This window comes from Lolium rigidum, chromosome 1 (genome assembly GCF_022539505.1).
Source record: "Lolium rigidum isolate FL_2022 chromosome 1, APGP_CSIRO_Lrig_0.1, whole genome shotgun sequence".
In the NCBI taxonomy this organism is placed as follows: Eukaryota; Viridiplantae; Streptophyta; class Magnoliopsida; order Poales; family Poaceae; genus Lolium; species Lolium rigidum.
In genome coordinates, this window is record NC_061508.1 from 134,372,769 (window position 1) to 134,395,174 (window position 22,406).

Below are 22,406 nucleotides of genomic sequence, written 5' to 3' on the forward strand. Positions count from 1 at the left end.
CAAAGCTTGGGGATGCCCAAGGTATCCCCTCTTCATCAACAAAGCAACAAGTCATCTCTCTATGCGCTATATTTTTATTGCTTCATACGCTATGTGTTGTTCTTGGAGCGTCTTTGTTTTAGTTTTTAGTTTACTTTAGTTTTGTTTGCTGTAGGTTGGATCCTGGCATATTTGTTTTGGAGAAAGACCCGCTCCTTTTTAATTGCATAGAACGCTCTAGTTTTCGTTGTTATTGCTTTGCGAGTGTTCTAGTTTTCTGGTACTTGATACGTCTCCGACGTATCGATAATTTCGTCTGTTCCATGCCACATTATTGATGATATCTACATGTTTTATACACATTATATGTCGTATTTATGCATTTTCCGGCACTAACCTATGAACGAGATGCCAGAGAGCCAGTTGATGTTTTTTGCTGTTTTTGGTTTCAGAAATCCTAGTAAGGAAATATTCTCGGAATTGGACGAAATCAACGCCCAGGGTCCTATTTTTGCACGAAGCTTCCAGAAGACCGAGGGATAGACGAAGTGGGGCCACGAGGTGGCCAGACACCAGGGCGGCGCGGCCCAGGCCCTGGCCGCGCCGGCCTGTGGTGTGGGCCCCTCGTGACGCCCCTTTACCTGCCCTTCCGCCTACAAATAGCCTTCGTCGCGAAACCCCCAGTACCGAGAGCCACGATACGGAAAACCTTACTGAGACGCCGCCGCCGCCAATCCCATCTCGGGGGATTCGGGAGATCGCCTCCGGCACCCTGCTGGAGAGGGGAATCATCTCCCGGAGGACTCTTCACCGCCATGGTCGCCTCCGGAGTGATGAGTGAGTAGTTCACCCCTGGACTATGGGTCCATAGCAGTAGCTAGATGGTTGTCTTCTCCTCATTGTGCTTCATTGTCGGATCTTGTGAGCTGCCTAACATGATCAAGATCATCTATCCGTAATTCTATATGTTGTGTTTGTCGGGATCCGATGGATAGAGAATACTATGTTATGTTGATTATCAATCTATTACCTATGTGTTGTTTATGATCTTGCATGCTCTCCGTTATTAGTAGAGGCTCGGCCAAGTTTTTGCTCTTAACTCCAAGAGGGAGTATTTATGCTCGATAGTGGGTTCATGCCTCCATTAAATGCGGGACGATGTGACGGAAAGTTCTAAGGTTGTGGATGTGCTGTTGCCACTAGGGATAAAACATTGATGCTATGTCTAAGGATGTAGTTATTGATTACATTACGCACCATACTTAATGCAATTGTCTGTTGTTTACAACTTAATACTGGAAGGGGTTCGGATGATAACCTCGAAGGTGGACTTTTTAGGCATAGATGCATGCTCGGATAGCGGTCTATGTACTTTGTCGTAATGCCCAATTAAATCTCACAATACTCATCATATCATGTATGTGCATGGTCATGCCCTCTCTATTTGTCAATTGCCCGACTGTAATTTGTTCACCCAACATGCTATTTATCTTATGGGAGAGACACCTCTTGTGAACTGTGGACCCCGGTCCATTCTTTACATCGAATACAATCTACTGCAATATTTGTTTTACTATTTTCTGCAAACAATCATCATCCACACTATACATCTAATCCTTTGTTACAGCAAGCCGGTGAGATTGACAACCTCACTGTTTCGTTGGGGCAAAGTACTTTGGTTGTGTTGTGCGGGTTCCACGTTGGCGCCGGAATCCCTGGTGTTGCGCCGCACTACATCCCGCCGCCATCAACCTTCAACGTGCTTCTTGACTCCTACTGGTTCGATTAAACCTTGGTTTCTTACTGAGGGAAACTTGCTAATGTGCGCATCACACCTTCCTCTTGGGGTTCCCAACGGACGTGTCAACTACACGCATCAGTACTGTGTTTAGCTCTTGTTCTTTCACTTGAATTTTGTTCATAGAATGTTAGTATTCTTTATTTATATATGATTATCTCTCTGGTCCATAATGTATTTCATCTCTGAGAGTTATTTCAAATAATTTGATTGGTGTTAGATACGAGTAAAATATGTCATGACTATAGTGATGCAAAAGGAAGCTTGTCTAGACTGTGTCATAGACTTTGGCATGTCATGTTGGATGTTATTCTTGTCATATGCTTAGTATTTATTGTTGTAGCATGATTTTTTTCAAATGGCTAATAATGCATAATGTGTCATTGAATGAATCATGTGTTGTTTCTATCATAAAGCATAATATTGTGGTATTCTCCTTTGATGCTTCATTGGGTTGACTTGACGCATGCTTACAACATGTTATGACTATAACCAGTCAACTAAAGCCTCTATGATTATTTAGTTTTTGACTTGTAAAATCACTTTATGCTTTGATTGATAATGTTTTGTCGCTATGCATGATTATGACCATATTGCTCTCTTAGTTGGTCGCTCCCAGTCTTTTGCTAGCCTTCACCTGAGTTGAGTATGATTTCTACTCGTGCATCCAACCACCATAAAAAAAAATTGCCAATTGTGTCCACCATATCTACCTAGTAGCAATATTTCTATTCCAAGTAATTTATCATATTTTTATTTATCTTCCAAATTAAATCTTGGCATGAGAAAATTAGTCAGTAAAGCTCTCACGAACTTGATGGCACATTTACTTTCTTGTACTTAATAAACTTGATTATTGTGCCTATCTTATGAAGTTTATATGTTTGTAAATTGCAAGTTGGGAGTTAGTAGAACCATGCTTTCATGGGGAACACTTTCGACATTGCACTTATATTTAGTTGATGTCATGTTCTTTTGTTTATGGATACCTAGCGGTGCGAAATAAAATGGAACTTATAAGTTCATGGAGTTTATATATGAGTTAGGGAAACGCATTGGCCGCTAATCTAAGCCATACATCATTCATGGTGGAAATTTACAGCTAAGCCATAGTGAGCATTCTATGAAACTCTTGTCTTGTAAATAAAAGTTGCTGAGATGTTTACTGTTTGTTTGTCTTGTCATTTTGGCATGGGATTGCTCCACAAGAGTAGAGATGACATACTAGAAACTCTTGTGTTTCTCTCATTGATATTGTCATCACTGATGCATGCATGATTAGTACCTATGTCCTATGTCGCACTTTTGTTCCTTAGATTTTTTAGATTAAACCATCCGAATGATGTGATGTCTATAATTTCCGACTGCAGTATTTGTATGCACATGAACATTTTTTGTATGTCATAAGTACATGTAGCCTTTGATTCACCATTTTCCCTAAGCTAAACCAAACTGAGTGAGATCTGAGGGGAAGAAAAAAAATATGCACCTGATTTTGATGCTGACCTGGTACAACAGCACGCCGGTGAGGTCGAAAGCCCTCAACCATTGTCGCCAGCAACCCAGTCTTGCCGCGGTCAAGGCGCTATGCGATGCAGGGAGGGCGGTTGAGCACTCAGCAACATCAATTTGTGAAGAGATGTGAAGAATCAGGAGATGTCTGACCATCGACGGAGGGAAGGGGTAAGAGGAGAAAGTAAGACATGAGCCAGACAGAGCCAAAATGGCTACAGAGGCAGTGAGATAAGTTCTACGTGTGTGGTGTGCGTGTGACCCTGTGTCACTTGTGTGTATTTCATAAAACAGTTCTGAGGTCCTGATTGTGTCATGTTGATTTGTGAATGATACGTCTCCGACGTATCGATAATTTCTTATGTTACATGCCACATTATTGATGATATCTACATGTTTTATGCACACTTTATGTCATATTTATGCATTTTCTGGAACTAACCTACTAACAAGATGCCGAAGTGCCGATTGTTGTTTTCTGCTGTTTTTGGTTTCAGAAATCCTAGTAACGAAATATTCTCGGAATTGGACGAAATCAACGCCCAGGTTCCTATTTTGCCCGGAAGCATCCAGAACACCCGAGAGTCGCCAGAGTGGACCCACAGGGGGCCCACACATGGGGCTGGCGTGGCCCAGGCCCTGGCCGCGCCGCCCTATTGTCTGGTGGCCCCAGACCCCTTCTGACGCTGTCTCTTCGCCTATAAGAAGCCCCTCGACCTAAAACCACGACACGGAAAAGCCACGATATGAGAAACCTTCCAGAGCCACCGCCATCGCGAAGCCAAGATCTGGGGGACAGGAGTCTCTATTCCAGCACGCCGCCGGGACGGGGAAGTGCCCCCGGAAGGCTCCTCCATCGACACCACCGCCATCTTCATCAACGCTGCTGTCTCCCATGAGGAGGGAGTAGTTCTCCATCGAGGCTCGGGGCTGTACCGGTAGCTATGTGGTTCATCTCTCTCCTATGTACTTCAATACAATAATCTCATGAGCTGCCTTACATGATTGAGATTCATATGATGATGCTTGTAATCTAGATGTCATTATGCTAGTCAAGTGGGTTTTACTTATGTGATCTCCGGAGACTCCTTGTCCCACGTGTGTAAATGTGACAGATGTGTGCACCGTGTGGGTCTCTTAGGCTATATTTCACGAGAATACTTATTCACCGTTATGAATGGCATAGTGAAGTGCTTATTTATATCTCTTTATGATTGCAATGTGTTTTGTATCACAATTTATCCGTGTGCTACTCTAGTGATGTTATTAAAGTAGTTTATTCCTCCTGCACGGTGTAATGGTGACAGTGTGTGCATCCGTGTTAGTACTTGGCGTAGGCTATGATTATGATCTCTTGTAGATTATGAAGTTAACTATTGCTATAATGGTATTGATGTGATCTATTCCTCCTACATAGTGTGAAGGTGACAGTGTGCATGCTATGTTAGTACTTGGTTTAGTTGTGTTGATCTGTCATGCACTCTAAGGTTATTTAAATATGAACACTGAATATTGTGGAGCTTGTTAACTCCGGCATTGAGGGTTCGTGTAATCCTACGCAATTAGTGGTGTGATGTCTACGGGAGCTTCTATTCTTGTAGACAGTGTTGGGCCTCCAAGATCAGAGGTTTGTAGAACAGCAGCAAGTTTCCCTTAAGTGGATCACCCAAGGTTTATCGAACTCAGGGAGGAAGAGGTCAAAGATATCCCTCTCATGCAACCCTGCAACCACAAAGCAAGAAGTCTCTTGTGTCCCCAACACACCTAATAGGTGCACTAGTTCGGCGAAGAGATAGTGAAATACAGATGGTATGAATAAGTATGAGCAGTAGTAACGCAGTAAAACAGTAAACAAGCAGCGATAGCAGTATTTAGGAACAAGGCCTAGGGAATAGACTTTCACTAGTGGACACTCTCAACATTGATCACATAACAGAATAGATAAATGCATACTCTACACTCTTGTTGGATGATGAACACCATTGCGTAGGATTACACGAACCCTCAATGCCGGAGTTAACAAGCTCCACAATTCAATGTTCATATTTAAATAACCTTAGAGTGCAAGATAGATCAACATAACCAAATAGATCACATCAATACCATCATAGTAATAGTTAACTTCACAATCCATAAGAGATCATGATCATAAACTACGCCAAGAACTACATGATGCACACCCTGTCCACTTTACACCATACAGGAGAAATAGAATACTTTAATAACATCACTAGAGTAGCACATAGATAAATTGTGATACAAAACACATTGCAATCATAAAGAGATATAAATAAGCACTTCACTACGCCATTCATAACAGTGAATAAGTATTCTGTGAAATATAGCCTAAGAGACCCACACGGTGCACACACTAGTCACCTTTACACACGTGGGACAAGGAGTCTCCGGAGATCACATAAGTAAAACCCACTTGACTAGCATAATGACATCTAGATTACAAGCATCATCATATGAATCTCAATCATGTAAGGCAGCTCATGAGATTATTGTATTGAAGTACATAGGAGAGAGATTAACCACACAGCTACCGGTACAGCCCCGAGCCTCGATGGAGAACTACTCCCTCCTCATGGGAGACAGCAGCGTTGATGGAGATGGCGGTGGTGTCGATGGAGAAGCCTTCCGGGGGCACTTCCCCGTCCCGGCGGCGTGCCGGAACAGAGACTCCTGTCCCCCAGATCTTGGCTTCGCGATGGCGGTGGCTCTGGAAGGTTTTTCTGGGTTTCGTGGTTCGTAATAGGGTTTTCGCGACGGAGGCTTTAAATAGGCGGAAGGGCAGCCTCGGAGGGGGCCTGGGGCCACCACACCATAGGGCGGCGCGGCCCCCCCTCTGGCCGCGCCAGGGTGTGGTGTGGGGCCCCCAGGGCTTCCCTCTGGCGGCTTTCGGGTGTTCTGGATGGTTCCGGGAAAAATAGGAACCTGGGTCTTGATTTCGTCCAATTCCGAGAATATTTCGTTACTAGGATTTCTGAAACCAAAAACAGCAGAAAACGAGAACCGGCACTTCGGCATCTTGTTAATAGGTTAGTTCCGTAAAATGCACGAATATGACATAAAGTGTGCATATAACATGTAGAAATCATCAATAATGTGGCATGGAACATAAGAAATTATCGATACGTCGGAGACGTATCAGCATCCCCAAGCTTAGTTCTCGCTCGTCCCGAGCGGGTAAAACGATAACAAAGATAATTTCTGAAGTGACATGCCATCATAAACTTGATCATATTGTAAACATATGTAATGAATGCAGCGATCAAAACAATGGTAATGACATGAGTAAACAACTGAATCATAAAGCAATGACTTTTCATGAATAGCACTTTCAAGACAGGCATCAATAAGTCTTGCATAAGAGTTAACTCATAAAGCAATAATTAAAGTAAAGGTATTGAAGCAACACAAAGGAAGATTAAGTTTCAGCGGTTGCTTTCAACTTATAACATGTATATCTCATGGATATTTGTCAATGCAAAGTAATATAACAAGTGCAATATGCAAGTATGTAGGAATCAATGCACAGTTCACACAAGTGTTTGCTTCTTGAGGTGGAGAGAAATAGGTGAACTGACTCAACATAAAAGTAAAAGAATGGTCCTTCAAAGAGGAAATCATCGATTGCTATATTTGTGCTAGAGCTTTGATTTTGAAAACAAGAAACAATTTTGTCAACGGTAGTAATAAAGCATATGTATCATGTAAATTATATCCTACAAGTTGCAAGCCTCATGCATAGTATACTAATAGTGCCCGCACCTTGTCCTAATTAGCTTGGACTACCGGGATTATCGCAATGCACATGTTTTAACCAAGTGTCACAAAGGGGTACCTCTATGCCGCCTGTACAAAGGTCTAAGGAGAAAGCTCGCATTGGATTTCTCGCTATTGATTATTCTCAACTTAGACATCCATACCGGGACAACATAGACAACAGATAATGGACTCCTCTTTTATGCATAAGCGTGTAGCAACAATTAATTTTCTCATATGAGATTGAGGATATATGTCCAAAACTGAAACTTCCACCATGGATCATGGCTTTAGTTAGCGGCCCAATGCTCTTCTCTAACAATATGCATGCTCTAACCATAAAGTGGTAGATCGCCCTTACTTCAGACAAGACGAACATGCATAGCAACTCACATGATTTTCAACAAAGAGTAGTTGATGGCGTCCCCAGGAACATGGTTATCGCACAACAAGCAACTTATAAGAAATAAAATGCATAAGTACATATTCAATACCACAATAGTTTTTAAGCTGTTTGTCCCATGAGCTATATATTGTAAAGGTAGAGGATAGAAATTTAAAGGTAGCACTCAAGCAATTTACTTTGGAATGGCGGAGAAATACCATGTAGTAGGTAGGTATAGTGGACACAAATGGCATAGTGGTTGGCTCAAGGATTTTGGATGCATGAGAAGTATTCCCTCTCGATACAAGGCTTAGGCTAGCAAGGTTATTTGAAACAAACACAAGGATGAACCGGTGCAGCAAAACTCACATAAAAGACATATTGTAAACATTATAAGACTCTACACCGTCTTCCTTGTTGTTCAAAACTCAATACTAGAAATTATCTAGACTTTAGAGAGACCAATTATGCAAACCAAATTTTAGCAACCTCTATGTATTTCTTCATTAATAGGTGCAAAGTATATGATGCAAGAGCTTAAACATGAGCACAACAATTGCCAAGTATCAAATTATTCAAGACATTCTACCAATTACTACATGTAGCATTTTCCAATTCCAACCATATAACAATGAACGAAGCAGTTTCATCCTTCGCCATGAAAATTGAAAGCTAAGAACACATGTGTTCATACGAACCAGCGGAGCGTGTCTCTCTCCCACACAAGCATTTATTCAAACAAAAACAAAAACAAGAAACATACAGACGCTCCAAGTAAAGTACATAAGATGTGACCGAATAAAAATATAGTTTCAAGAGAAGGAACCCGATAATTTGTCGATGAAGAAGGGGATGCCTTGGGCATCCCCAAGCTTAGACGCTTGAGTCTTCTTGAAATATGCAGGGGTGAACCACCGGGGCATCCCCAAGCTTAGAGCTTTCACTCTTCTTGATCATAGTATATCATCCTCCTCTCTTGATCCTTGAAAACTTCCTCCACACCAAACTCGAAACAACTCATTAGAGGGTTAGTGCACAATAAAAATTAACATGTTCAGAGGTGACACAATCATTCTTAACACTTCTGGACATTGCATAAAGCTACTGGACATTAACGGATCAAAGAAATTCATCCAACATAGCAAAAGAGGCAATGCGAAATAAAAGGCAGAATCTGTCAAAACAGAACAGTCCGTAAAGATGGATTTTATTAAGGCACCAGACTTGCTCAAATGAAAATGCCCAAATTGAATGAAAGTTGCGTACATATCTGAGGATCACTCACGTAAATTGGCATAATTTTCTGAGTTACCTACAGAGAATTAGACCCAGATTCGTGACAGCAAAGAAATCTGTTTCTGCGCAGTAATCCAAATCTAGTATCAACCTTTCTATCAACGACTTTACTTGGCACAACAAAACACAAAACTAAGATAAGGAGAGGTTGCTACAGTAGTAAACAACTTCCAAGACACAAATATAAAACAAAGTACTGTAGCAAAATAACACATGGGTTATCTCCCAAGAAGTTCTTTCTTTATAGCCATTAAGATGGGCTTAGCAGTTTTAATGATGCACTCGCAAGAAATAGTATTTGAAACAAAAGAGAGCATCAAGAGGAAAATTCAAAACAAATTTAAGTCTAACATGCTTCCTATGCATAGGAATCTTGTAAATAAACAAGTTCATGAAGAGCAAAGTAACAAGCATAGGAAGATAAAACAAGTGTAGCTTCAAAAATTTCAGCACATAGAGAGGCATTTTAGTAACATAAAAATTTCTACAACCATATTTTCCTCTCTCATAATAACTTTCAGTAGCATCATGAGCAAACTCAACAATATAACTATCACATAAAGCATTCTTATCATGAGTCTCATGCATAAAATTATTACTCTCCACATAAGTATAATCAATTTTATTAGTTATAGTGGGAGCAAATTCAACAAAGTAGCTATCATTATTATTCTCATCAAGTGTAGGAGGCATAGTATAATCACAACAAAATTTACTATCCATAGTAGGTGGCACCAAAAGACCACTATCATTATAATCATCATAAATAGGAGGCAAAGTATCATCAAAGAAAATTTTCTCCTCAATGCTTGGGGGACTAAAAAGATCATGAAAACCAGCTTCCCCAAGCTTAGAACTTTCTATATCATAATCAACAATGGTGTTCAAATCGTTCATACTAATATTACTACCAGCATGCAAATAAGATTTCATAGGTTTTTTAATTTTCGCATCAAACAATCCATGTTTTAAATCAGGAAATAGAATTAGAAGCTCACTGTTGTCCATTATGCCAAACTAGTGTAAACAAGAAACAAAAAGATGCAATTGCAGAATCTAAAGGAAATAGCTTCGGCACACACACAACGGCGCCAGAAAAGTACTTTACCTGGGACCGGAGTATGAGAGCCTTTTACCTTTCCTCCCCGGCAACGGCGCCAGAAATTTGCTTGATGTCTACGGGAGCTTCTATTCTTGTAGACAGTGTTGGGCCTCCAAGAGCAGAGGTGTGTAGAACAGCAGCAAGTTTCCCTTAAGTGGATCACCCAAGGTTTATCGAACTCAGGGAGGAAGAGGTCAAAGATATCCCTCTCATGCAACCCTGCAACCACAAAGCAAGAAGTCTCTTGTGTCCCCAACACACCTAATAGGTGCACTAGTTCGGCGAAGAGATAGTGAAATACAGGTGGTATGAATAAGTATGAGCAGTAGTAACGCAGCGAGTAGTAACGCAAGAAAACAAGTAAACAAGCAGCGATAGCGATATTTAGGAACAAGGCCTAGGGAATAGACTTTCACTAGTGGACACTCTCAACATTGATCACATAACAGAATAGATAAATGCATACTCTACACTCTTGTTGGATGATGAACACCATTGCGTAGGATTACACGAACCCTCAATGCCGGAGTTAACAAGCTCCACAATTCAATGTTCATATTTAAATAACCTTAGAGTGCAAGATAGATCAACATAACCAAATAGATCACATCAATACCATCATAGTAATAGTTAACTTCACAATCCATAAGAGATCACGATCATAAACTACACCAAGAACTACATGATGCACACCCTGTCCACTTTACACCATGCAGGAGGAATAGAATACTTTAATAACATCACTAGAGTAGCACATAGATAAATTGTGATACAAAACACATTGCAATCATAAAGAGATATAAATAAGCACTTCACTACGCCATTCATAACAGTGAATAAGTATTCTGTGAAATACTCCCTCCTTCCCAAAGAACAGGGCGTATATTTTTTCCAAAATTTGGCCATAGCTTAAGGCGCAGGTTGCCGTTTCACCCGATTCTCTCCAAAATGCCCCTCTGTCTATTTATTTCGATCTTAATAATTGGGAGCAGTTACCCAATGGTGCATTTATTCCCGGCAAGAATTTACTCTTACCCCAATCAGGTTCCTAAACAAGTGGTGGCTTATTGGGCGTGCATGTATGCATGGGTGAGAGAGCAGGCGTGCATGGCAGGTAGCTAAAAACGAGAAGTCGTTGACCAATAAATCAGGGAGGGATTTAAGGAGGAGGAGAGATTAGTTAGGGGCAATATTGGAAACTATTTTTCGCTGCAACCTTTCTTAATCAGCGCGCCAGAAAATTTACGCCCTGTGCCTTGAAATGGAGGGAGTATAGCCTAAGAGACCCACACGGTGCACACACTAGTCACCTTTACACACGTGGGACAAGGAGTCTCCGGAGATCACATAAGTAAAACCCACTTGACTAGCATAATGACATCTAGATTACAAGCATCATCATATGAATCTCAATCATGTAAGGCAGCTCATGAGATTATTGTATTGAAGTACATAGGAGAGAGATTAACCACATAGCTACCGGTACAGCCCCGAGCCTCGATGGAGAACTACTCCCTCCTCATGGGAGACAGCAGCGTTGATGGAGATGGCGGTGGTGTCGATGGAGAAGCCTTCCGGGGGCACTTCCCCGTCCCGGCGGCGTGCCGGAACAGAGACTCCTGTCCCCCGGATCTTGGCTTCGCGATGGCGGCGGCTCTGGAAGGTTTCTCTGGGTTTCGTGGTTCGTAATAGGGTTTTCGCGACGGAGGCTTTAAATAGGCGGAAGGGCAGCCTCGGAGGGGGCCTGGGGCCACCACACCATAGGGCGGCGCGGCCCCCCCTCTAGCCGCGCCAGGGTGTGGTGTGGGGCCCCCGGGGCTTCCCTCCGGCGGCTCTCGGGTGTTCCGGATGGTTCCGGGAAAAATAGGAACCCGGGTCTTGATTTCGTCCAATTCCGAGAATATTTCGTTACTAGGATTTCGAAACCAAAAACAGCAGAAAACGAGAACTGGCACTTCGGCATCTTGTTAATAGGTTAGTTCCAGAAAATGCACGAATATGACATAAAGTGTGCATATAACATGTAGAAATCATCAATAATGTGGCATGGAACATAAGAAATTATCGATACGTCGGAGACGTATCATGGTGTTCATCATCCAACAAGAGAGTGTAGAGTATGCATTTATCTATTCTGTTATGTGATCAAAGTTGAGAGTGTCCACTAGTGAAAGTCTAATCCCTAGGCCTTGTTCCTAAATACTGCTATCGCTGCTTGTTTATTGTTTTACTCGCATCTTTACTTCTCGTAATATTAATACCATCAACCGCACGCCAGCAAGCACTTTTCTCGGCGCCGTTACTACTGCTCATATTCATTCATACCACTTGTATTTCACTATCTCTTCGCCGAACTAGTGCACCTATTAGGTGTGTTGGGGACACAAGAGACTTCTTGCTTTGTGGTTGCAGGGTTGCATGAGAGGGATATCTTTGACCTCTTCCTCCCCGAGTTCGATAAACCTTGGGTGATCCACTTAAGGGAAACTTGCTGCTGTTCTACAAACCTCTGCTCTTGGAGGCCCAACACTGTCTACAAGAATAGAAGCTCCCGTAGACATCAAGCTATTTTCTGGCGCCGTTGCCGGGGAGGAAAGGTAAAAGGTACTCACACTCCGGATCTCGGCTACTAAGCTATTTTCGCCGTTGTAAGTACTCGAAGCTATTTCCTTTAGATCCTGCAATTGCATCTTTTTGTTTCTTGTTTACACTAGTTTGGCATAATGGACAAGAATGAGCTTCTTATTCTATTTCCTGATTTAAAACATGGATTGTTTGATGCGAAAATTAAAAAACCTATAAAATCTTATTTGCATGCTGGTAGTAATATTAGTACGAACGCTTTGAACACCATTGTTGATAATGATATAGAAAGTTCTAAGCTTGGGGAAGCTGGTTTTCATGATCTTTTTAATCCCCCAAGCATTGAGGAGAAAATTTTCTTTAATGATACTTTGCCTCCTATTCATGATGATTATAATGATAGTGGTCTTCTGGTGCCACCTACTATGGAGAGTAAATTTTGTTGTGATTATACTATGCCTCCTACACTTGATGAGAATAATAATGATAGCTACTTTGTTGAATTTGATCCCACTACAACTAATAAAATTGACTATGCTTATGTTGGGAGTAGCAATTATTTTATGCATGTGAATAAGAATGCTTTATGTGATAGTTACATTGTTGAATTTGTTCATGATGCCACTGGAAATTATTATGAGAGAGGAAAATATGGTTGTAGAAATTTTCATGTTACTAAAACACCTCTCTATGTGCTGAAATTTTTGAAGCTACACTTGTTCTATCTTCCTATGCTTGTTACTTTGCTCTTCATGAATTTGTTTATTTACAAAACTCCTATACATAGGAAGCATGTTAGATTTAAATTTGTTTTGAATTTGCCTCTTGATGCTCTTTTTTGCTTCAACTACTATTTCTTGCGAGTGCATCATTAAAACTGCTGAGCCCATCTTAACGGCTATAAAGAAAGAACTTCTTGGGAGATAACCCATGTGTTTATTTTGCTACAGTACCTCTATTTTATATTTGTGTCTTGGAAGTTGTTTAATAATGTAGCAACCTCTCCTTATCTTAGTTTTGTGCATTGTTGTGCCAAGTAAAGTCGTTGATAGTAAGGTTCATACTAGATTTGGATTACTGCGCAGAAACAGATTTCTTTGCTGTCACGAATCTGGGCCTAATTCTCTGCAGGTAACTCAGAAAATAATGCCAATTTACGTGAGTGATCCTCAGATATGTACGCAACTTTCATTAAATTTGAGCATTTTCATTTGAGCAAGTCTGGTGCCCTTTTAAAATTCGTCTTTACGGACTGTTCTGTTTTGACAGATTCTGCCTTTTATTTCGCATTGCTTCTTTTGCTATGTGGGATGGATTTCTTTGTTCCATTGACTTCCAGTAGCTTTGGGCAATGTCCAGAAGTGTTATGAATGATTGTGTCACCTCTGAACATGTGAGTTTTTGATTATGCACTAACCCTCTAATGAGTTTGTTTCGAGTTTGGTGTGAAGGAAGTTTTCAAGGGTCAAGAGAGGAGGATGATATACTATGATCAAGGAGAGTGAAAGCTCTAAGATTGGGGATGCCCCGGTGGTTCACCCCTGCATATTTCAAGAAGACTCAAGCATCTAAGCTTGGGATGCCCAAGGCATCCCCTTCTTCATCGACAAATTATCAGGTTCCTTCTCTTGAAACTATATTTTTATTCGGTCACATCTTATGTACTCTACTTGGAGCGTCTGTGTGCTTTTATTTTTGTTTTGTTATTTTCATTCTCTGAATAAATACATGCTTATGTGGGAGAGAGACACGCTCCGCTGGTTCATATGAACACATGTGTTCTTAGCTTTTATTTTTCATGCCGAAGGTTGAAACTGCTTCGTTAATTGTTATATGGTTGGAAACGTAAAATGCTACATGTAGTAATTGGTAGAATGTCTTGAATAATTTGATACTTGGCAATTGTTGTGCTCATGTTTAAGCTCTTGCATCATATACTTTGCACCCATTAATGAAGAAATACATAGAGCTTGCTAAAATTTGGTTTGCATAATTGGTCTCTCTAAGGTCTAGATAATTTCTAGTATTGAGTTTGAACAACAAGGAAGACGGTGTAGAGTCTTATAATGTTTACAATATGTCTTTTATGTGAGTTTTGCTGCACCGGTTCATCCTTGTGTTTGTTTCAAATAACCTTGCTATCCTAAACCTTGTATCGAGAGGGAATACTTCTCATGCATCCAAAATCCTTGAGCCAACCACTATGCCATTTGTGTCCACCATATCTACCTACTACATGGTATTTCTCCGCCATTCCAAAGTAAATTGCTTGAGTGCTACCTTTAAAATTCCATCATTCGCCTTTACAATATTTAGCTCATGGGACAAATAGCCTAAAAACGATTGTGGTATTGAATATGTACTTATGCACTTTATCTCTTATTAAGTTGTTTGTTGTGCGATAACCATGCTTCTGGGGACGCCATCAACTACTCTTTGTTGAATATCATGTGAGTTGCTATGCATGTCCGCCTTGTCTGAAGTAAGAGAGATCTACCACTTCATTGGTTAGAGCATGCATATTGTTAGAGAAGAACATTGGGCCGCTAACTAAAGCCATGAATCATGGTGGAAGTTTCAGTTTTGGACATATATCCTCAATCTCATATGAGAATAATAATTGTTGCCACATGCTTATGCGTTAAAGAGGAGTCCATTATCTGTTGTCCATGTTGTCCCGGTATGGATGTCTAAGTTGAGAATAATCAAAAGCGAGAAATCCAAAATGCGAGCTTTCTCCTTAGACCTTTGTACAGGCGGCATGGAGGTACCCCATTGTGACACTTGGTTAAAACATGTGTATTGCGATGATCCGGTAGTCCAAGCTAATTAGGACAAGGTGCGGGCACTATTAGTATACTATGCATGAGGCTTGCAACTTGTAAGATATAATTTACATAACTCATATGCTTTATTACTACCGTTGACAAAATTGTTTCATGTTTTCAAATAAAAGCTCTAGCACAAATATAGCAATCGATGCTTTCCTCTTTGAAGGACCATTCTTTTTACTTTTATGTTGAGTCAGTTCACCTATTTCTATCCACCTCAAGAAGCAAACACTTGTGTGAACTGTGCATTGATTCCTACATACTTGCATATTGCACTCATTATATTACTTTATGTTGACAATTATCCATGAGATATACATGTTACAAGTTGAAAGCAACCGTTGAAACTTAATCTTCCATTGTGTTGCTTCAATGTCTTTACTTTAAATTATTGCTTTATGAGTTAACTCTTATGCAAGACTTATCGATGCCTGTCTTGAAAGTGCTATTCATGAAAAGTCATTGCTTTATGATTCAGTTGTTTACTCATGTCATTACCATTGTTTTGATCGCTGCATTCATTACATATGATTACAATATGATCAAGTTTATGATGGCATGTCACTCCAGAAATTATCTTTGTTTATCGTTTACCTGCTCGGGACGAGCAGAAACTAATCTTGGGGATGCTGATACGTCTCCGACGTATCGATAATTTCTTATGTTCCATGTCACATTATTGATGATATCTACATGTTTTATGCACACTTTATGTCATATTTATGCATTTTCTGGAACTAACCTACTAACAAGATGCCGAAGTGCCGATTCTGTTTTCTGCTGTTTTTGGTTTCAGAAATCCTAGTAACGAAATATTCTCGGAATCGGACGAAATCAACGCCCAGGTTCCTATTTTGCCCGGAAGCATCCAGAACACCCGAGAGTCGCCAGAGTGGACCCACAGGGGGCCCACACATGGGGCTGGCGCGACCCAGGCCCTGGCCGCGCCGCCCTATTGTGTGGTGGCCCCAGACCCCTTCTGACGCCGTCTCTTCGCCTATAAGAAGCCCCTCGACCTAAAACCACGACACGGAAAAGCCACGGTACGAGCAACCTTCCAGAGCCGCCGCCATCGCGAAGCCAAGATCTGGGGGACAGGAGTCTCTGTTCCGGCACGCCGCCGGGACGGGGAAGTGCCCCCGGAAGGCTCCTCCATCGACACCACCGCCATCTTCATCAACGCTGTTGTCTCCCATGAGGAGGGAGTAGTTCTCCATCGAGGCTCGGGGCTGTACCGGTAGCTATGTGGTTCATCTCTCTCCTATGTACTTCAATACAATAATCTCATGAGCTGCCTTACATGATTGAGATTCATATGATGATGCTTGTAATCTAGATGTCATTATGCTAGTCAAGTGGGTTTTACTTATGTGATCTCCGGAGACTCCTTGTCCCACGTGTGTAAAGGTGACAGTGTGTGCACCGTGTGGGTCTCTTAGGCTATATTTCACAGAATACTTATTCACTGTTATGAATGGCAAAGTGAAGGGCTTATTTATATCTCTTTATGATTGCAATGTGTTTTGTATCACAATTTATCTGTGTGCTACTCTAGTGATGTTATTAAAGTAGTTTATTCCTCCTGCACGGTGTAATGGTGACAAGTGTGTGCATCCGTGTTAGTACTTGGCGTAGGCTATGATTATGATCTCTTGTAGATTATGAAGTTAACTATTGCTATGATGGTATTGATGTGATCTATTCCTCCTACATAGTGTGAAGGTGACAAGTGTGCATGCTATGTTAGTACTTGGTTTAGTTGTGTTGATCTCGTCATGCACTCTAAGGTTATTTAAATATGAACATTGAATATTGTGGAGCTTGTTAACTCCGGCATTGAGGGTTCGTGTAATCCTACGCAATTAGTGGTGTTCATCATCCAACAAGAGAGTGTAGAGTATGCATTTATCTATTCTCGTTATGTGATCAAAGTTGAGAGTGTCCACTAGTGAAAGTCTAATCCCTAGGCCTTGTTCCTAAATATCGCTATCGCTGCTTGTTTACTCGTTTTACTGCATCTTTACTTCCTGCAATATTAATACCATCAATCGCACGCCAGCAAGCACTTTTCTTGGCACCGTTACTACTGCTCATATTCATTCATACCACTTGTATTTCACTATCTCTTCGCCGAACTAGTGCACCTATTAGGTGTGTTGGGGACACAAAAGACTTCTTGCTTTGTGGTTGCAGGGTTGCATGAGAGGGATATCTTTGACCTCTTCCTCCCTGAGTTCGATAAACCTTGGGTGATCCACTTAAGCGAAACTTGCTGCTGTTCTACAAACCTCTGCTCTTGGAGGCCCAACACTGTCTACAAGAATAGAAGCTCCCGTAGACATCAGTGAACATGATATTCTTTATTTTTCATTCTATCACCAACTAGTAAAATATACATATCAATTCTCTTTTACCAAGACATATAATACCGTTTTTCTAACATGGTTTTGTTCCGTTATTCAAAATTTAGGCCTGTGTGAAAGCCGGGAGTCAGAGCAACTCTAACATGGACCCTGTAAATAAGCAAACTGAAAATGCATAGTAGAGGCGACTGAAAACAAAATTTTCCGGTTTGAATTCATTGGCCCATATTGGAGACGGTAACCGGAAACTGAACATTTGAATTTGCACTCGCGGCAAAATTCAACGAAAAACATGAGTTCGATCATAGATAGTTGATGGCGTGTAACTCACACGTTCGTTGGGAACCCCAAGAGGAAGGTATGATGCGCACAGCAGCAAGTTTTCCCTCAGAAAGAAACCAAGGTTTATCGAACCAGGAGGAGCCAAGAAGCACGTTGAAGGTTGATGGCGGCGGGATGTAGTGACCAGAGATCCTGGCGCCAACGTGGAACCTGCACAACACAACCAAAGTACTTTGCCCCAACGAAACAGTGAGGTTGTCAATCTCACCGGCTTGTTGTAACAAAGGATTAACCGTATTGTGTGGAAGATGATTGTTTGCAGAGAAAACAGTAAAAACAAGTATTGCAGCAGATTTGTATTTCAAGATTAAAGAATGGACCGGGGTCCACAGCTCACTAGAGGTGTCTCTCCCATAAGATAAAAGCATGTTGGGTGAACAAATTACAGTCGGGCAATTGACAAATAGAGAGAGCATAACAATGCACATACATGTCATGATAAGTATAGTGAGATTTAATTGGGCATTACGACAAAGTACATAGACCGCCATCCAACTGCATATATGCCTAAAAAGTCCACCTTCAGGTTATCATCCGAACCCCTTCCAGTATTAAGTTGCAAAGCAACAGACAATTGCATTAAGTATGGTGCGTAATGTAATCAACAACTACATCCTCGGACATAGCATCAATGTTTTATCCCTAGTGGCAACAGCACAACACAACCTTAGAACTTTCCGTCACTCGTCCCGGTGTCAATGCGGCATGAACCCACTATCGAGCATAAATACTCCCTCTTGGAGTTAAGAGCAAAAACTTGGCCAGAGCCTCTACTAATAACGGAGAGCATGCAAGATCATAAACAACACATATGTAATAACTTGATAATTAACATAACATGGTATTCTCTATCCATCGGATCCCGACAAACACAACATAGAGTATTACGGATAGATGATCTTGATCATGTTAGGCAGCTCACAAGATCCAACAATGAAGCACAATGAGGAGAAGACAACCATCTAGCTACTGCTATGGACCCATAGTCCAGGGGTGAACTACTCACTCATCACTCCGGAGGCGACCATGGCGGTGTAGAGTCCTCCGGGAGATGAATCCCCTCTCCGGCAGGGTGCCGGAGGAGATCTCCGTAATCCCCCGAGATGGGATTGGCGGCGGCGGCGTCTCTGGAAGGTTTTCCGTATCGTGGTTTTTCGCATCAGGGGTTTCGCGACGGAGGCTTTAATTAGGCGGAAGGGCAGAGTCGGAGGGCTGACGAGGGGCTCACACCATAGGGCGGCGCGGGCCCCCCTCTGGCCGCGCGGCCCTATGGTGGCGGCGCCTCGTCGCCCCACTTCGTATCCCTTTCGGTCTTCTGGAAGGTTCGTGGAAAAATAGGACCCTGGGTCTTGATTTCGTCCAATTCCGAGAATATTTCGTTACTAGGATTTCGAAACCAAAAATAGCAGAAAACAGCAACTGGCACTTCGGCATCTTGTTAATAGGTTAGTTCCAGAAAATGCACGAATATGACATAAAGTGTGCATAAAACATATAGGTATCATCAATAATATGGCATGGAACATAAGAATTTATCGATACGTCGGAGACGTATCAGCATCCCCAAGCTTAGTTCTGCTCGTCCCGAGCAGGTAAAACGATAACAAAGATAATTTCTGAAGTGACATGCCATCATAACCTTGATCATACTATTTGTAAACATATGTAATGAATGCAGCGATCAAAACAATGGTAATGACATGAGTAAACAAGTGAATCATAAAGCAAAGACTTTTCATGAATAGTACTTCAAGACAAGCATCAATAAGTCTTGCATAAGAGTTAACTCATAAAGCGATAAATCAAAGTAAAGGTATTGAAGCAACACAAAGGAAGATTAAGTTTCAGCGGTTGCTTTCAACTTGTAACATGTATATCTCATGGATAATTGTCAACATAGAGTAATATAACAAGTACAAGTATGCAAGTATGTAGGAATCAATACACAGTTCACACAAGTGTTTGCTTCTTGAGGTGGAGAGAGATAGGTGAACTGACTCAACATAAAAGTAAAAAGAATGGTCCTTCAAAGAGGAAAGCATCGATTGCTATATTTGTGCTAGATCTTTTATTTTGAAAACATGAAACAATTTTGTCAACGGTAGTAATAAAGCATATGAGTTATGTAAATTATATCTTACAAGTTGCAAGCCTCATGCATAGTATACTAATAGTGCCCGCACCTTGTCCTAATTTGCTTGGACTACCGGATCTTTGCAATGCACATGTTTTAACCAAGTGTCACAATGGGGTACCTCCATGCCGCCTGTACAAAGGTCTAAGGAGAAAGCTCGCATTTTGGATTTCTCGCTTTTGATTATTCTCAACTTAGACATCCATACCGGGACAACATGGACAACAGATAATGGACTCCTCTTTAATGCATAAGCATGTGACAACAATTATAATTCTCATATGAGATTGAGGATATATGTCCAAAACTGAAACTTCCACCATGAATCATGGCTTTAGTTAGCGGCCCAATGTTCTTCTCTAACAATATGCATGCTCCAACCATTAAGGTGGTAGATCTCTCTTACTTCGGACAAGACGGACATGCATAGCAACTCACATGATATTCAACAAAGGGTAATTGATGGCGTCCCCGTAAACATGGTTATCGCACAACAAGCAACTTAATAAGAGATAAAGTGCATAAGTACATATTCAATACCACAATAGTTTTTAAGCTATTTGTCCCATGAGCTATATATTGCAGAGGTGAATGATGGAATTTTAAAGGTAGCACTCAAGCAATTTACTTTGGAATGGCGGATAAATACCATGTAGTAGGTAGGTATGGTGGACACAAATGGCATAGTGGTTGGCTCAAGTATTTTGGATGCATGAGAAGTATTCCCTCTCGATACAAGGTTTAGGCTAGCAAGGTTATTTGAAACAAACACAAGGATGAACGGTGCAGCAAAACTTACATAAAAGACATATTGTAAACATTATAAGACTCTACACCGTCTTCCTTGTTGTTCAAAACTCAATACTAGATATTATCTAGACTCTAGAGAAACCAAATATGCAAACCAAATTAGCAAGCTCTAAGTGTTTCTGCATTAATGGGTGCAAAGTATATGATGCAAGAGCTTAAACATGAGCACAACAATTGCCGAGTATCAAATTATTCAAGACATTTTAGAGTTACTACATGTAGCATTTTCCAATTCCAACCATATAACAATTTAACGAAGAAGAAACTTCGCCATGAATACTATGAGTAGAGCCTAAGGACATACTTGTCCATATGCTACAGAGGAGCGTGTCTCTCTCCCACAAAGGATCCATTTTATTCAAACAAAACAAAAAACAAAAACAAACCGACGCTCCAGGCAAAGTGCATAAGATGTGACGGAATAAAAATATAGTTTCAGGGGAGGAACCTGATAATGTTGTCGATGAAGAAGGGGATGCCTTGGGCATCCCCAAGCTTAGACGCTTGAGTCTTCTTAGAATATGCAGGGGTGAACCACCGGGGCATCCCCAAGCTTAGAGCTTTCACTCTCCTTGATCATATTGTATCATACTCCTCTCTTGATCCTTGAAAACTTCCTCCACACCAAACTCGAAACAACTCATTAGAGGGTTAGTGGACAATAAAAATTAACATGTTCAGAGGTGACACAATCATTCTTAACACTTCTGGACATTGCATAAAGCTACTGGACATTAATGGATCAAAGAAATTCATCTAACATAGCAAAAGAGGCAATGCGAAATAAAAGGCAGAATCTGTCAAAACAGAACAGTCCGTAAAGATGGATTTTATTAGGCCACCATACTTTCTCAAATGAAAATGCACATATTGAATGAAAGTTGCGTACATATCTGGGGATCATGCACGTAAATTGGCTTAATTTTCTGAGCTACCTACAGGTAGGTAGACCCAGATTAGTGACAGCAAAGAAATCTGGAACTGCGCAGTAATCCAAATCTAGTACTTACTTTACTATCAAAGACTTTACTTGGCACAACAAAACTCAAAACTAAGATAATGAGAGGTTGCTACAGTAGTAAACAACTTCCAAGACTCAAATATAAAACAAAAATACTGTAGTAAAAAACATGGGTTGTCTCCCATAAGCGCTTTTCTTTAACGTCTTTCAGCTAGGCGCAGAAAGTGTAACTCAAGTGTTATCAAAAGGTGGAGTATTGACATTACCTTGGGCTTTACCCTTACCTTTCTTGTCCTTACTCTTTGGCTTAGGGAATATATGGCTACCCCCGGGTGTAGAGGTGAATTTTAGGGTGCCTTCTCTCACGTCTATGACTGCTCCCAATAGTTTCAGCAGGGATCTTCCGAGTGTAATTTGTCCTGTTCCTGCGCATTCAATGACGAGGTAATCAATGGATATTGTTATCCCAAGAATGGTTGTATGCACACCCGCAGCTATCCCTTTAGGAATTATAACAGAGTTATCAATAAGAGTTATTC